Here is a 16,869-nt window from a genome sequence, read left to right on the forward strand (position 1 = left end):
GAACTTTGTGATCAATTTTTTTTTTTCACTATGGCTCAGATAAATATCTATAAGTGTATATTGTACTATGCTCTACCACATAAAAGAATAGGGAAGGATGTTGCAAAGCCCAAGGCTTCTTTTTCTCGCAAGAGTGGTCAAAATGCTTAAATCCAACTGCAGAAATTAATAATGCTTGTTGGTAAAAGTGGTGCAGACATTAAGAATGTTTTTCTGTAAAAGCGTTTCCAGAAGTGCCAGCTGAGACATAAAGCAATCTGCTTTCTCCTCCTCCCCCAAGATTTTCTTCTTTCATCAAATGCAAACAAAACTACTGTTAAAGTGGATTACAAAATTGTTTCTCTATAATAAAATACATTTTTATTTTTAATTAAATTAAACATTTAAGAATCTGAACGCGTAAATCCTTGCAAGGTGAGAAATTTTTATTCTTATGACTGAACCTTACTACTGACACTCACAAACACCTTCAAGTGTCTCTTCAGCTATTTAACAGATTCCTTGAATCTGTTAAATACAGTACAAGTACAGTACAATAGTAGTACAAGTACTCCTGTCCCATCTGAGCAACTCACTTAAGCATGTTTGTACATTTAAGTAAAAAAGAAGTAGTTTTAAACAGCTCATTGGAACGATTTTTCTGTGAGTATTACTCACATTTAAAGATAAGTCTTGTATTCCTTGTAATTATGATATAAACCTAGACAAGTTCCCCTTTTCAGCTGTGCTATTCTGGAGCTAAACACATGCAACTGAAAGCAGATTCTGGCACAATCTGTACACAACAAATCTTGAGGCTCTTATCCCAAAGTCTATAAAACTGGGAAAAGGATGACACTACCTAGAATCTTCAGTGAATTCAGATGCAAATCTCTTATAGTCACAGTATCCAAAACAGCAACAACAACAGACTCATTGTTTTCTGCTAAATACTGTATATTGAAAAAGGATTAAAAAGGAAAAAAAAAACCTCAAAAAACTTATGGTTCTGAACACAACATACATTTCAGAAGTGATTTCTCCCAATTCCAGTGCCTCTGGCATAACAGATACCAAAGAAAGGATAGGAGACTAATGAAATGATTCTACATTTTTTTTTTTTTTGGTCATTGGTATCTTTAAAGGTGCTTAAGACCAGTTTATAATTTCACCATCAGTCTTCCAATCTGTTATTTTGTGCTCAACATAAACTTCTAGCTACTTCTGAAAATAAATTTCAGTTTTTGTCTTCCTGTGACTGTGGATCTAATTCTTCTCTTTTATCATAATTGCAACACTGTGCAAAATGGAAAGCTGCACAGTTCACCTTTGCTTTGACAAAATGTTAATATTTTTTAACAGAAGTAAAACCAGAACATGTCAACTCTATTTCTCTTGATATTTCACAGTTATCTCAAGTGAATGTGAAACTTTTAATTATATACTTTTATCTATTTCAGCCATTTTTAAGCATCACAGCTGATTTCAAACCTTTTAGTTCAAATATACATATATATAACTATAACCTTTCTCCTCCCCAGGATAACTGTCACAATATAAACAGCATTCAAACTTCCTTATTTGTCTATCGCTGAACTGAGAGATGAAGAAAAAAAAAAGAAGTCACAGTTCCTCTAAGTGGACTGCCTTAATTTACCCTACACTTCTACTGTTTATGGCCTCCAAGCCTGCAAAATTACACATGCTGATAGTAGTTCTATACTGGATGCTTTTTCCCATGAATTATTCTGTGGATTCAACCCAAGGGCTCAGGAGATCTAAGATTCTGTGGACAAAAAAGAGCATGAAAGAAACCTAACAGAAAAGAACATTAAAAAATGTAGAAGATATTAATGCCCTTAAGAAGAATAATTTCGTTTTAAAACTGTTTTCAGTAATTGCTTTATCATGTAACCTGATCAGACTGGGAGTCCACTTGACACTCTTCTACTGGATTGTTTCACTTAACAAAAGTATTGTTTATCTTTGTCCGAAATAACATCTGAACAACTGCAATATAAAGTTTTATGTAATACAGTGCTAACAAAGATAACTGAATAATGCTGGTAGAACACATAACACAAAGAGAAATTACTTCCAGAATCAACTACTTTTAGCACTTCTAGTAAAACATTAACTACAGTTTGTTTTCTGGGAAACAGAATAGGGAAGTTTCATAAGAAAAAAACCCGCATTTTTAAAGACATTTTGTCAGGCATCAAAGCTTTGACAGGTTATACACCATTTAGACACAAGCCCTATTTTTGTGTACACTTGTCTTTGTTTAAAACCTGCCGCCACAATAACGGACCGAGACACAGCAAAACCAATTTTTCTTTTTTTTTTCTTTTTTTTTGTCTTTTTTTTTTTTTTTCGCCTAAATTTTAGATTTAAATTTATGGCGGCGTTTATTTTCCCGAACCACTGGAAGCACAGGAAGGCTTCGGGCTGGTGGTGGTGCGTTTTCCAGCCGCCCGCTCCCTTCCCCGGCCCGGATGCCCCCGCTCCCGCGTCCCAGAGCGCTTCCTTCTCCATCCCTCCCTCCCGCCCGCTGCTGAGCGCTCCGGCTCCCGTTTGTGCCGGTTTCTCATCGCGCTTCCCGACGCCCCGAACCCCGCGGGATGCGGCAGCAGCGCCGCCCGCTCCCACCGGCCCGGCCCGGCCCCCAGCCCGGCGCGGCTCCCGGGGCCGGAGCAGGGGCAGGGCGGTGTCGCCGGGCCAGCCGGCTCTCCGTGCTGGCGGCCGGGCCGCTACTCACCGCTGCCCGCGGGTCGCTCGGCCCCGCTCCGCCGCCTCCTCCCTCGGCCGGCAGGGATGCAGCGCTGGGCAGGGCGGCTCTGCCGTGCCGAGCCGTGGAGGGAGCGCGGATGGACCCTCTCTCCGCGCCGCCGGATCCGCCGCTTCCTCGTTTTTTTTGCAGCCGCGGCCACTTCCTCAGCTGGGTGTGGACGAGCGCTGCCTCCTCCTTCGCGCCCCCCCGGACCCCTCTTTCGGGCGGCGGCCCCGCCGGGAGGGAGCCCGGGCACGGGCGGCTGCAGCCCCCGGACCCGTCGGCGTCGCTTCTCCCGGGGGTGAGGAGCCGTCGGTCCCCTCCGGACCCCGCGGCACGGGCTCTTCGGGACCCCGTGACGGGAGTGCCCTCGGCGCCCTGTGACGGAGCTGTCCTCGGGACCCCGCCGTGCCGGCTCTCCCTGGTACCCTGCGGTTTGGGTTCCTGCCCCGCCGGCATCTGGTCTTGGAAGACGGACATGCCGTTGCTCAGCACCACGCTGGGAGTCGAGGATCGAAGTATGTGAGGTCCGGGCTTCTCAGAAGGGAGAAGCGAGTGGGTGCGTGTTGGTGCACACACCGACTGGGAATTGGCGAATTCTGGAATACTGAAGTTCTGTGTCTTTCGGTACTTTGGTGAGAAAAAGATTTTTAGAGGGTTTCCTTCTGGAGCAACACAGGGGCCTACCATAGCACAGTATCTTCCCTCCTGTTATATTTCACACAAAAAAACATGCCATATTTCGATCAACTCCAGGTGTGGAGACTCCAGTGTACCCAGACAGAGTTGAAGGAAAGTCCCTCTTCAAGGCTTCCTCAACACCCTGTGTGACAGGGAATTAATTTCTGTGGCAGATGAGACCACACAGCCTAAAGGGGCCATTATCCTTTGCAGGGACTGCCCAAGGACAGATTGATCCTGATGTGGCTCATACAGGACTGATGAGTGGCACGATGGGCCTTGGCTGAGGCCTGAGTGGGCAGGTCTCCTTCAGCTGTGACTGTGATGCATGACATGGCACGGTGTCCCGTGATGGGCAGTGCTTGCAGGAGGAAAAGTCCACTTCCTTCTTCCCCATAATAAATTGGTGTAAGCGCTGATGTGGGATACAGGCGTTATTTTCTGTGTGAAAACACTGGCTCTCTTTCCTTATTGCAAAGTGGACCATACACCCACTTTATGGCTAATAGAGCTCCCAAAGTACAAATCTCTCATATTTCATACCAGTTAGAAAGGTCTCTGGTTTTGGTCCATTTCAATGAGACTTTTGGTAATTGCTGTAGTGGCAGTGTAGTTCTTACTGGCACTGTCTCCACATTAGAAAAAAAAAATAATAACTTAGAAAACCTAATTCTCAGACCTGTTTTGCTGGCACTGTTCTTCTCCTACCAACATCCAAATGTGAACAGAGCATAATCTGCAGGAAATAGCTTTTGGAAAGTCATTATTGAACTATGATCTGTTTTTTAAGGGGAAGTCTCAAATTGGTGGAAAAAAATCATCAATACTGCATAGCTTTAAGTTATACATAAGCAATTCTACTGGACCTGTCTGGGAAGGAATTAACTTTCATCACAGGAGCCAATATGGTGCTATGTCTTTGCTTTGACTAAAACAGTAACAAAAAAATAATTTGTCTATTAGTTTGATAGCAAACTAACAATTTGTCTGTTTCTGTATACTGCTTCGCAACGTTGATGTTTTCTCCATTTTTCAATCTGCCCCTGTCCCCAGAGGTGCACAAGAAGTTGGGAGGGACAGAGTTTGAACATTTGTCTGCAAATGACCAAAGGGATAGCCCCTATCATGCTTGACAGTCAAAACTGGGGAAAGATGAAGGATGGAAAAATGTGGGCTTCTTCCAAGGTGGCCACAATGACTTTCTGGTCATCACTGTGCTTTTGGGAGGCGGTGAGTGACCAACTCTCCATCATTTGGTTTGGTTGTGATTTTTGGTTGGGTTTTTGTTTGTTTGTTTGGTGGTTTTTTTTGTTTATTTTGTTTTTTCCCCCTTCACCTATTAAATTCTTTATCTTGACACATGACTCTTCTTGCTTTTGATCTTCCTATTCTATACTCGGTCCTACAGGGCAGAGAGAACTGAGCTGTGTGGGTTCTTGACTGCTGACCTGGGTCAGCTTATAACAGCAGGAGAGGGGAATACCAGTAAGGGAAGTAAACAGCTTTTAGGCTGTCCACAGTTTACTTTTTCTTTCGTTTCGCATGAGATTTAATACCAATGTCTGAGTTCTGCTATACTGATTTTTGGTAAGGCTCTCACCACAATGAATTATGCTATTTAATGTGTTGCATGTAATGTTACATATTAGCATAACTTAAGATATTTATTATCATTCCAAAGCTTTCCTGTGATTTGTGACCAACTCTATATAAGGCCTGTAATCGGTAAAGTAAAATAACTCCTTTTTTCTGGCAAAATTTAATCAGTGTAAATCCAGAATTTCAGGAAAGATTCAGTAAATTTTTGGAATCTCCTACCAAATATAAATATGTACAATAGAAACTAATATTTTTTACATAGTTTCCCACTAGGTATACAATGCAGTACGTAACTTTGTAATACTTCATACTTCTTCGGAGCATGTGAGGGATTTTCAGTGCTTCCATTATTGCAATACAGTTTGAAAGACTTCTGTTTTCAGGAGGCATGATAGTTTGCTTAAATGATTTAAAAGAATATGCCTGAATCTAATTTCCTTCCTAGGATTCTAGGATTAGTATAATTTATAAAAGCTAATTACATATTTGAGCCGCTCCAAAATTCATGACTTTGGAATTTTGAAGTTCTATTCTGTTGCCTTCCTAGTACCTGTTTTCATCGTTACAGGGAACAGAAAATACCAGTAGGTATGTTGAAATAAACCTTCCTCTGACTAAGCTACCATACTGAGAGGTTAATTTTTATTTCATTCTCCAGAGGGAATTTTTAGGTTGGTTTTTGTCTCACAGATGTGCTGCAATTTGCAGATGTACTTTTGCAGACATTGTTTGCACTGGCAGAATTCTGCTCCAGCGCAGGGGGTACTACTGTGACTTCTCTTTAGGTAATTGCAGGTTGAAGCTGACAATTTTCTAAAATGCCATGTCCATTTCCATAGTAGGGAATGCTGAAGCTAAATTGATGCTTTGTTGTCTGGTTGAATGTCAAATTCTCTAAAACACATAGCAACAAGAGAGACAATGCCACTGACAGACTGAGGTCCAAATTCTTGACATGTGACCATACCTACAGCTAAAAGCAAAGGGTCTCTATGATAGAAGAAATCAGTGTCAATAAGATGGGACTGTACAGACTGTCTCTACAAAATGAATGCAGAAGTGACTCCTTTTGCTTAAGACATATAAAATCTGTGCACAGTTCATTGAATTCACTCATGGTTTGAAAAAAAATATATTCTATTTGGGAGTTATTTATTATCTTCATCATTTTAATTAAATAATTAATTAAACTCTGATGAAAGCAGAGTTTCCATTTTAGCAAAACAGCAGTAAGCAACATTTAGAGAAAATCAAGTCAATAGCCTGAAAGCAGTGTTGTGACACGAAAGCAAATATCATAGAATCATAGAATCATAGAATCATAGATTGGTTTGGATTGGATGGGATCTTTATTGGTTCACAGTAATTGTAATTATAACTCTTTTATTTCATGTCTATATAAATATAACTATTTTCATACAATATTTTGGTATGCTGTAGCCACATTTATCTGTTTTTGCCTTAAACCAAGAAAAGCATCACACTTATTATACAGGCCTGTTATACAAGTGCTGAAAGTTTTGCTCACCAGTGATTAAGAGGAGTTTTAGGATGTACTTTCTACGCATAAAAGACCGGGATACGAGTGGGTGTGATGTCCACATTTAAAATGTTATGTGGGTCAGTGCAGATTAGAACTGTGGATTAGTTGAGAAAAGATGTGTTCTGAATTTACATGGCTTTAAATAATACATGGTTATGTTAAAATGAAGATGTAGGTTTGGGCCAGTCCAGTCTTTATGACTTCCTGTACCATATGCCCATGCCTAGTTACTGGTCCTAGCTTTTGTTTTTATAGCAATGTTTTGTCTTTTTAAGCAGATACTAAAGAATGGTGCATTGTTTAAGAACAATGGCTGACAGAAGGATAAGCATATACAATAGCAAGTTATGATGCGACAAAAAACAGGACTTTTTTAAAAGTAAATTTTTCTTTAAAATAATTACTTAATTGTAGCACAGAAAATAATCAGGCACTGGGCAACGAGGAGCTGATAAATAGCTTTTTAGGAAGACTTGAGCAAAACCTTTAAGAAGAATTTATTGGTATTGGTAATCTCTGCTTTGAATGAAAAACAGCATAAAGGCGGGGAAAAGGAAATAAAAAGAGGGAGCATACATAATAATCTTTTAACTGTCAGAAGATTGACTAACTATGGGAGAAGATTCTGTTTCAACACCATTTCCAGAAAGTATTTCAGTTTGTAAGATCTGTAGCCTTCTGAGAACCATCTCAGACTGTCACAATCAGCAAAAAAAGAACAGTATTGGAAGCTGTTATGTCAGAGCTGTCTGTTGTGTTGACATGAAGTTATACCATGAACACAAGCCTTTTTTTTATCATTGGTTGTGTACTGACATACTGGAGCATGGAGAGCACATTTTCTTCGTCCTGTCCCATTTGTGATTCTCCCTGGTTGAAGGATCAGTTAATGAACGGGGTAATTCACCTTTCCACCTATTGTATACTACATGATTAGTGTCTGTACGTAGGCATTCCTTTTAAGAAATATGAAAGCATAGCACTACTGGATGGAAAGATACTTAAGGGGAACTGCATTGGGTGAGACATGGGATACCATTAGCTGTCAGACCTCCTGGTCATATGCACTGGCATTCAAGCATGTATAATTTATTTCTAAGGCTATTATATATTCATATGGATAATAAAAGCAGCTACATTTATGTTGAATCAAGGACATAAGTAAATAGAGACAAATGGATGAAAACTTCAGGTCCTTAAGAGATTCAGAAAAAGAAAATAGGAAAATAATATTGCCATTTTTATTTTCAACTGAAACATAGTTGGACTTAGTATAACCTGTAAATAGTACAAATTAATTCAATAGCATTATTTTTATGCAAACACATACTTAGAAATAGAATGAAGCGACCTCAGTATAAACCCAGGTAATGGGACTTTTCTATGGTATTTCTCCTAAATTCTCATGTCATGACTTTGTCAATGAACCCTTTTCTAATCTCAAGGATCAGTGAGCAGACATGAGACAGATACTGCAAAAATCAGCTTGGATGCAGCCGTAGTTTTGTTCTGTTTGTAACATTTGTCAGCTGTTCCCTATAGACCCAGTCACTCAATCTTTGCACTGGGGTCGAGGACTTTGTATTTGCTTAAATGCTGTCCTGGCATCTCTGCATTTCTGATTTAACGTATTAAACCCTTCCAGAAAATGAATTAGGTGTCACCCATAGTGCTCAGAGCTGACAATCCAAAAAGGACCTGCATTACTTTCTGAGGAAGAAGAGAGAGTGTTCCAAATAGCAAGAAGTATTCCTGTTTGTGAGAACAGGCTGTGGAGACACCCAACACGTCTTTTTGTGAAGCCAGTTTATAATTGTCACAGTATCTGACTGATGCACAAAAAGCAGATGTGCTATTTCTGGATTAGTGCTAGCTCTGGAAGAGCTATGAAGCATTTCTGCATCACTGCACCTGAACTAACGAGTTCTGTCAGATCTGAGCTGACCTTGTAACCCAGTCATAAATATTCTTCCAGCCAAACAGTGTGGGCACCTCCAGTTCAGGATTCACTGTCAATGGATCAGGCTACACAATTTTATAAAATTGTAATTTAAAATATTAACTATCTTTCCATATAAACCACATTCCTGACTTTACAGTCAGAATAAATACTTAGTTAATATCAGAGTCCTCATGTACAGTTTGCTGCTGCATGGTATCTGGGATCTTCATGCCGAAGCAATACAGCTAAGATGATATAATCCAAGAGATATCTTAAAGTTGAACAAGTGGCACTTATTCTGTTTTCTGTGGTATTTTGTTTTCTGGGGCTTGACTTAGCGCTGACTTAACTTTTCCACAGACTGCCTCCAAATAAAAACTACAATAAAGTATTAAAAAAAAAAAAATCTGAACTGTTTCAAGTGCTTTGAACACCATTGTCTTAACTGTTACAGAATTGATTTTGAAATCCTCGGATTGCAAGAATGTTAACAGTCCTTCCAGTTTATAGGAGCAGCAGAAGTGTGGCTATTCCAATAAATATACCATTTATACTGTTACTGGTTACCTGATTTTGTGCATACAATAGAATTTTACCAGAAGGAAACTGTACTTCTAACAGCTATAGTAATGCATGTTGTCAAGGTGGCAGAGTTTCTGCCAAAAACCAGAAGTTTACTAATCCTGAAATTTTAGGCTGGCTTTCTAGTTTCTCTTTAGTCCATATGGTAAGATACACCACTCGGTGCTCTAACAACGTTTTTCTCTGTAGGTGTACAAATACACACAGATACGTGTATTTTAAGTGTCTTTAAACAGTCTCTAATGTTCTGTCTTGGACTAGATCAGTTTGAACTCAAACATTGCTTTTAAAACACACTTGCCTTTAGAATTGTGGCAAGCCATCAGAAAGAATTAAATCAGTGTGATAATAGATTATTTGGTTTTTTTCTCATTGTTACACTACAGAAAAGGTCCAGGTAGTCTGTGCAAGAATGGAAGCATCACATGACCATACAAAACCTTTAGAGCTTTAGGGGACAGCTCAGGAGCAACATCCATTTTAAATTAAAAATGAGGCTCCAGAATGCAAAACTTTGCATTTATTATTTACACTATTACAGTTAAAAAAATGTTTAGAATGAGTCATGGATATGGGACAGCTGAAAGATCTCGTTTGTCTTCCCTTTTGAATGCGAACATGGGAAAAACAATCTCAACCAAATTTCTGTCAAAGTTGACCTGGTGGTACATATAAAAACATTTGCATCTTCTTGTGAACTGAAACTGTTTGGAATCACATAGTTTGAAAACAGAAAGCAGAAGTTACTTAATTTTAATGTTATTTACATTGGTGTTATACAGCAATGACTTTTTCTGTGTCTGGTAGGCTTCTTAATAAGTGCTGCCAAAAATATCCTTTATGCCTATAATATGTGTTGTTTCAAGACAAAAGAAAAATCAAAACTCTTAAGAAGCTGCACTGAGAAGCTGAATGAACAAAATTTATATGAATAGGGAAAATTTGTCTAGATTATTTTTGATATGTAGACATCCTACTCGAGTCAAAAAGAAAAAAAAACAATAGTTACAGACCAGCAGCGGGGGGTCTTATTCAGACACTGTGTTCCTCATTGTGGGTGGAAGGGGAAGCACTTAACTGTGTCTGGCAGTGTTAACCACACATGAACAATGTCCTTTCAGAAGTGTCACAACCACAACACTTCTAATAGCATGTGAGTGGTAAAGAACCAAGGAATGCTGTATGCTAAGTATCAAAAGCTTAATCTTTTGTTGTTAGACTCTTCTAGCTTGTTTTTTTTTTTTTTTTTTCTGGAAGTGTGATGCAGCAGGCATAAATAACTAAAAGAAAACATTTTGAAATTTGGAGTTATTTAAAAGGACCAGGTTTCCTTAGCCTTGGATGGTTTTAGGGGTGGTTTTATCGGGGTGTAAAGCAGAAAACCAGTTTCCTGTGTTTAACATTTTTCAAGTGCAAATCATGAAGGTCTCTCTATGTGAATGCTGTATGTTTTTGGGCAAACCAAACTCTGAGACTGGAGACAGCTACACCACAGAAAAAGTTTGAAGGCAGATGTGTTCAAAAGACTTCTTGCTGCTCCAAATGCCCAGGCAGGATTCAGATCCAGTCTGGGGTGTTGGAGTCTTACTGAAGTACCTGGAGAGGTGATGCTTGTTCCCTGACCTGATTAGTCTCTTGCATGTCATACAACAGTGTAGAACCCAGGGTGATAAAGCAAAGTCTGCATCTGACGTCTAAATGATGGTTTTGCAAGGGTGGAAGACATGGACCATGGAAAACAGGAATTGAATTTCACCACGTTTTTAGAAAGACACTATAAATGTCTTTCTAAAGACACCATCGCCCTAGATTGTATTCAAATATTCTTCTGTCTTGTAGCCTTTCAAATAGTTTAAAGGCAGCTCCGTGGTGGTTGCTCTTTTTATCAATCTCACTAGCCAGACAAGAAAATGATTTTAAAGAGATGCTGATGGATGAAGGGGATTGTGATTGCAAGAATACAGATTAGAGAAATACTTACACTGCGACAGCTGTCCTTGGACTCTATTTTAAAGGGGCATTTCCATTGCATTTTGCAAAATGTACTGTATCCTCATTGTGGACTGCAATTTTATTCACTTCTAGGCCTTCTGAAATCCAGCTAGAAGAACATTCTGGTTACTTTTTTCCCCTCCCCTTTTTTTTTTTTTTTGTTTGTTTGTTTTTTAGATAAAATACCATTTTATTTACTCTTAATGAATTATTCACTTCTCTACATCGGCTGCAGCATTTACAACCAAATGCTAATTGCTTTCTCAACTTAATTCATGCACTTTCTATAGCTTGAAAAATGGATCAATAAAAACTGGGATGGGTGGCTGTTCCTTGTTGGCCTCTGGATCTAAGGAGCCACCCGGGTTGCTGATACCATAAGTTGGGTATTTCAGGGGTTTGGGACATCCTGAAGATACCTCTGGGTTTCTTCATAAAATGTGTTGAGAGAAACAGTGGACTTTTGTGGTGATTTTCATTATATGGAGTCAGCATTTTTATGAGGGATTTTAGTGAACTTTTAGGCTAACCCTGTGTTAATATTTTTTAAACCTGTAAGTGTCTTGGTTTACAACATGTATATAGTTGTAATTGTCATTTTCTAAGTTTCCATTAGGATATCTTGTCTCATGCATGTTTAAATGGTTAAAAGTCTGTGATGAGCATTGTTTTGAACATAAGGATTTCATCTTTATGTGTCTATATTGCTATAAGGAGTGGTACAGTCCATGACTCTTGAAGTATAGGGATACTTGATTTCCTACATTCATTATGATTTCCTACATTCGTACATGGACATGTGTCCATTTGGAGTTCTCGGAATGTTTCTCTCTCTCTCTCTCTTTCTCTCTTTTTCTCCCTCTCTACTTCTCCACAATATATATTCTTCTTTTGTCATATCTGTACTCTTGTCAGATGAATAAATCTTTTTTTTTTTCAGTAGAGTGAATGTCAGTAAAATGACAGCATGGGTTTTTGAACAACTGTGCCATTAATTAATACATACTACGACTGTTACCACCTATGAACTTCTGTCTCCTTTGTAACACCGTGTGCTGCATTAAACCAACTAAGGATAATTTTGTATTGAATACAACGAAGTACAGAAAAATGTTGTGTCAGGGCATCAAATCTGTTTTTAGTTGCACCAAATCAATAAATGTCTGTGTGACAGACAGAATATAAACAGCTGAAACCATAATATATGGGGTTTCCCACACTGTTGTACTCCAGGCCTTGGCATTCCCAGCTGCATGGTCACTTGAGCAAATCTACCATCCTCCTTGCCATTCTTCTGCTTTTAACCAACAACATCTAATTCAGAAGTTCCACAGTGCTTCTTAAAGTGACTGCACAAAATAAGCTTCTGATTTATTTTTTCTATTTACTGTTATTTATGTAATGTCACAGAGGTGCATGACATATCAGGGATTTATAAGGCAAGTATTCAGCCCTTATTTCCCATGACAAATAATAATGTACAGGTGTGTGGATAGGAACAAGGTGAAAATACAAAATAAAAAGAAAAAAGGCGTGAGACCTTACCTAAAGGAAACAGTGTACATTGAAGCGTATACAAATATAATACAATAAAAAGCTACTAAAGTCACAAAAGTAGAAACACGAAGTTAAGAAATGCTTGAATTTAAGATCATGTGCAGTTTTATGTCAACCTGCTTGACTACATCTGTCTTCTGAAATTACATGGCCCATGAGCCATCTTTTCCAGGAGCCCTGACTCATGACACAGAGAGGGTGGTCTTGCACTCGTGGTGACTGAGGTTAGGCAGAGACAAATGCTGCTGATGGAATACGTGTGGGGTTTTTTAGCTGGACTGGACATTATTTGATGGCAGAGTTTTGCCTATGAAAGGAGTGCGACACCTTTTATACAAGCAGATGTTTAAAGGGCAGTAGTTCTGCACTGAGCCTTCTCTGTGGTCACTCCACTACAGCTGGGAGTGCCTTTCTCTGTGTTAGCTGACTAAATTTTCAGAGAGGAACGCCTTTCCTCCCATCACCCTCTTCTCCTCCCTCCCTGTTCTGGGGGGGGTGGCTGTAACTGTGTGCACAGGAAGGTTGGAACTACAATCCTGTCAGCATGGATTATAGTTTACTGCACATTCACCAATTTAATGGTAGATGGGCATTAAGTATGGGATGGGCATTAAGAAAAAATGTAATATTGGTGACTTGCTTGCAAAATAACTATTAATGACCTTATAAAGTGAATGAAGCAGGAATCTTGCAAAAAAAGTTGTGTTTATACGACTAGGGGTTGTGTGCTGTACAACATAGTCATGGTGGAGTTACAGTGGGTTACACACGTGACTTCAGTCCTGAATTTTATCTTTTGAGATCCTAACTTTGTAAGTGTTACGCATAGCTTAGCCAGAATAAGAAGAGAAAACAGATACTTTTATTCTAGCATTCTGAGGGGAAAAAAACAAGCTGTTTCTGATGAAGTTTAAATGTGAAATTATGGAAGATTCAGTTTTATGCAGACAATGAAGTGTGTAAAAAATAGCTGTTAAAGGTCATGGTCTGATGAAGTTGTAAGTGACTGATGTCAGGGCTTTCTGGAAAGGTCATGAACCTCAGCTTTATATAGTGCTACAACTCCACCTACAGCATTTACCTTGTTCTATTTTTATTTTATATCTCTTTTTCCCAAAGACTAAAAATATTCAAAGATGATTTCAGGACTAGTATGTGAAAGTAGAGAAACTGGGTAAGTGTTTAATAGGACTTTCTTCTATTTAGGAGTTCTTTCATGTTTCACAGATGTTCCTGGAAGATCTCCTTGTCAATCTAAGGGTCTACAAAAAAAACTTGTGAACTATGTGATCAGCTGAACTGCTTCATTCCTGGAGTTCAAACTGAAGAGAGGCAATATATACATCAGGTAAGTTTGAGTAACATGAAGAGGATGGCTGATGACTGGTGGTTTATATAGAAGTCTTTAACTACTTGAAAAAAAAATGCAATATCTGCAGAATGAAAATAATTACCTCCACAAGGGTATTTAACTGATAGCCCAGTTGGTAGTTTTGAAGAAAAGGGAGAACAATGGGTAATGGGATCTACATATATTGAACACTAAAAGCAATTGAGCTGAGTTTTACCTGAGGCACAGAATTTGAATAGGGTTACCGAGCTGAAACTATACCTGTTCCGTAAATCTGTTAAAAAGCATCTTTATTGTATACTGTCAGTCCAGTAGGAGTAATTACTGCCATATCCATCCACACTTTACCCTTTTGATTTGTTTTCTTAATGGATGACAGTGTTTGATTGCTTAATAGGAACTTAGATGTTGAATGTCAAAATAGCTGATGAAATAGACCTTGGTGTCTAAAACTGCTTTTGGGATATACTTCAGTCAGTATGTCTGTATGCAATATTTAGCTATGCAAATATTTGTTAATTTAGTAAGAGAAAATATCAATGAAGAAAAGTCAGATGCTGTGTTGAGGAGGACTACCCTAAAGTCAATCTGACCTCACCGTAAGTGTGACTCAGTCAGACTAATAGGCAAAACCAACAATCTGCCTTCTCACTGTGCTTTGTATGCCTTAACTAAGCTCTGGTATGAGAAAAAGAGGGCCTTGAAAACGCCAGTGAGGCAGAGAGTTGTATGACACAACAGTGCACTTCATCACAGTAAATCTCTGTCTGCTGCTGTTTTATCTTTAAAATGTGGCAGCTGAGATAAAGTAGTAGTTCAGATAAAAAAGAACATACAAAGCCATAGGATATTTCAAACTTCCCTAACAGCAGTGATAACTTCTACAGCCCTTATCTCATACACTTAAAAAACTGTGGTTGAGTACGTTGTTACACAAAACTGCAGGCTTTTACTCGAGTGACAAGGTAGAACATGGAGCTCATGGCATCGTAATTTTTCTGCACTGAGTATTTATCCATTTAAGCCTGAATATAAAGAGTGTTTAGTAAAAACTGTGGGCGAAAAGAAACTGGAAGGCATCCCAGGGTGGAAAACAGTATTAGAATTCAAAATGGACAACAGATTGGAGGAATGTTTAGGAAAACTAATTCAAATTTTGACATAAACAAATACCAGGACCCACATGGAGGACGGAGTGGCACAAATGAGGGAGAAGAGTCAGCTGAAGATAACAGTTCTGAAAGTAGTTGAAAGGTTACATTTTATAACAGCCTCAGTGATAGTTAACAGTATCGTGATGCTACAAACCAATTCAGCCGTTGTACTGGAATTTAAGAGAAGGAGAACAGCCATCAAGGCATATGGAATACTCCTTCTACTCTAGACAGCATTACTAAAGCTGTGCTTGGAATGCCACTTGCAGTTGTGAGTACACCTATTTCCAGAAACACATAAGGGCATTGTCTAGAGCAAAGCAATTTAGAGGTAGGTCCAGTCCAGCCCATAGAACTGTAGAGAGATCCAGGAACCTTGTGGACTATTAACGTGAAGAAAACACTGAAATAAATACATGACCTTTATGTAACAAAAGGACTATGGAAAAAGAAAAGTTCTGTCTGTGTTTGAGAACTAGCTAGGATGAAAAGTAATATGGTTAAGCTGCAAGATGTCCAGGATAGGAACGAGGAAAAGCATTCTAATAAGGAGGGCAGTGAGTAACTGGAAAAAATACTGTGGGCAGGACATGGAATCACTGTCTCTAGAAGTACAGAACAAGACTCTGCCCTATACCTCATCCAGTCCTCAACTGGGAAAGAAACCTGCCATGGAAGACCTCTCACTCTTCCTTTCAGATTTAGTTTTCTTCAAGTTTGAACACACAAAAGTATTAAATTTTACTTCTAGAGTGAATTTGAGATTAATAAAGATTTATATTAGGTCGCTTTTTGTTTCCAGCAGGCAGCTGATGGCACCGTGGGAGCTCCTAGCCCCAGCCATAGGCAGATGCTCACAATGCTTAGCTGTTTCCTGGTTGTACATGGAGTGAGTTTTTGACCTTCCCGGTTTCAGAAGTCCAAATCAAAATCTAATTTTGCCAAATTGATGTAACCTAGAAAATATTTTGGTAACTGTTATTCTGGAAGTCACAAATTGCATAAAAAAACCTGGAAAATGTACCAGTGTAGCCTGTACCCATACACAGGTAACATCACTTTCTGCAGATTTCTTCTATTACCGTCACATCTTCCAGCAACGGTGCATGAACCATGCATGGCTCTATCTTTTGTAATCACATGCCTGGGTGAAAAGATGAATCTGTTGGGACACAATTTTGCATGCTAGAATTAGTATGTCATGCTTGACGGTGACCTACTTGAGCGGAATATTTTGTGATGTGTTGTGATGCAAATTTACGCAGTTCATACACTGCATGAAGACTCTATGCTAATCCACACAGAAAGGGTGAGAGTCACCCCAGCTAATTTCAGACATCTTTCATCATCCTAGTGTATCTTTAGTACGGATCAGTCATCTAGAACCCAACAAAGGAGAAAGGCAGTGCTGAAAGATGCTTAATTGCCTAAGTGGAGCAACTCATCTTCTGTGTATCTCACTCTTTCTCTCCTTGAAAACTGGAAGCAGTTTAGGCTAAATGTCTAACTTCTGAATGGCTGAAGTTATGTGACTGGGGTCCTGTGCAAGAGCTGTGATTCCTTCTTTGTTGCAGCTGGCTGAATGAAAGCCTAACTACAGGTTTGCCTGTGGAGCCATCTCATCTGTAGCACTGGGAACTCATACCTGTAGATCACACTGTTGGAAGAATACCAAACTAAAGTTATCGGACGTGCATTCTGACACGTGGGTTTCTGTTT

The 16,869-nt window shown here is 39.2% G+C and overlaps 1 protein-coding gene across 2 annotated transcripts in view; it reads right to left on the bottom strand.

Annotated features, from left to right (window-relative positions):
- SYK (spleen associated tyrosine kinase) overlaps positions 1 to 3,115 on the bottom strand; it is a 48,968-nt gene extending 45,853 nt beyond the window's left edge. The window contains exon 1 of one of the 2 annotated variants that reach the window (XM_027721970.2): positions 2,738 to 3,115. The gene's annotated coding sequence lies outside the window, so the exon portion shown is untranslated. The remainder of the gene's footprint in view (positions 1 to 2,737) is intronic. The other variant, XM_027721971.2, reaches the window with a different exon arrangement.
- Between the last annotated feature and the right edge of the window lie 13,754 nt (positions 3,116 to 16,869).

This window comes from Pipra filicauda, unplaced genomic scaffold, assembly GCF_003945595.2.
Source record: "Pipra filicauda isolate LSUMZ 115617 unplaced genomic scaffold, ASM394559v2 scaffold467_size714961_pilon, whole genome shotgun sequence".
NCBI classification, from domain to species: domain Eukaryota; kingdom Metazoa; phylum Chordata; class Aves; order Passeriformes; family Pipridae; genus Pipra; species Pipra filicauda.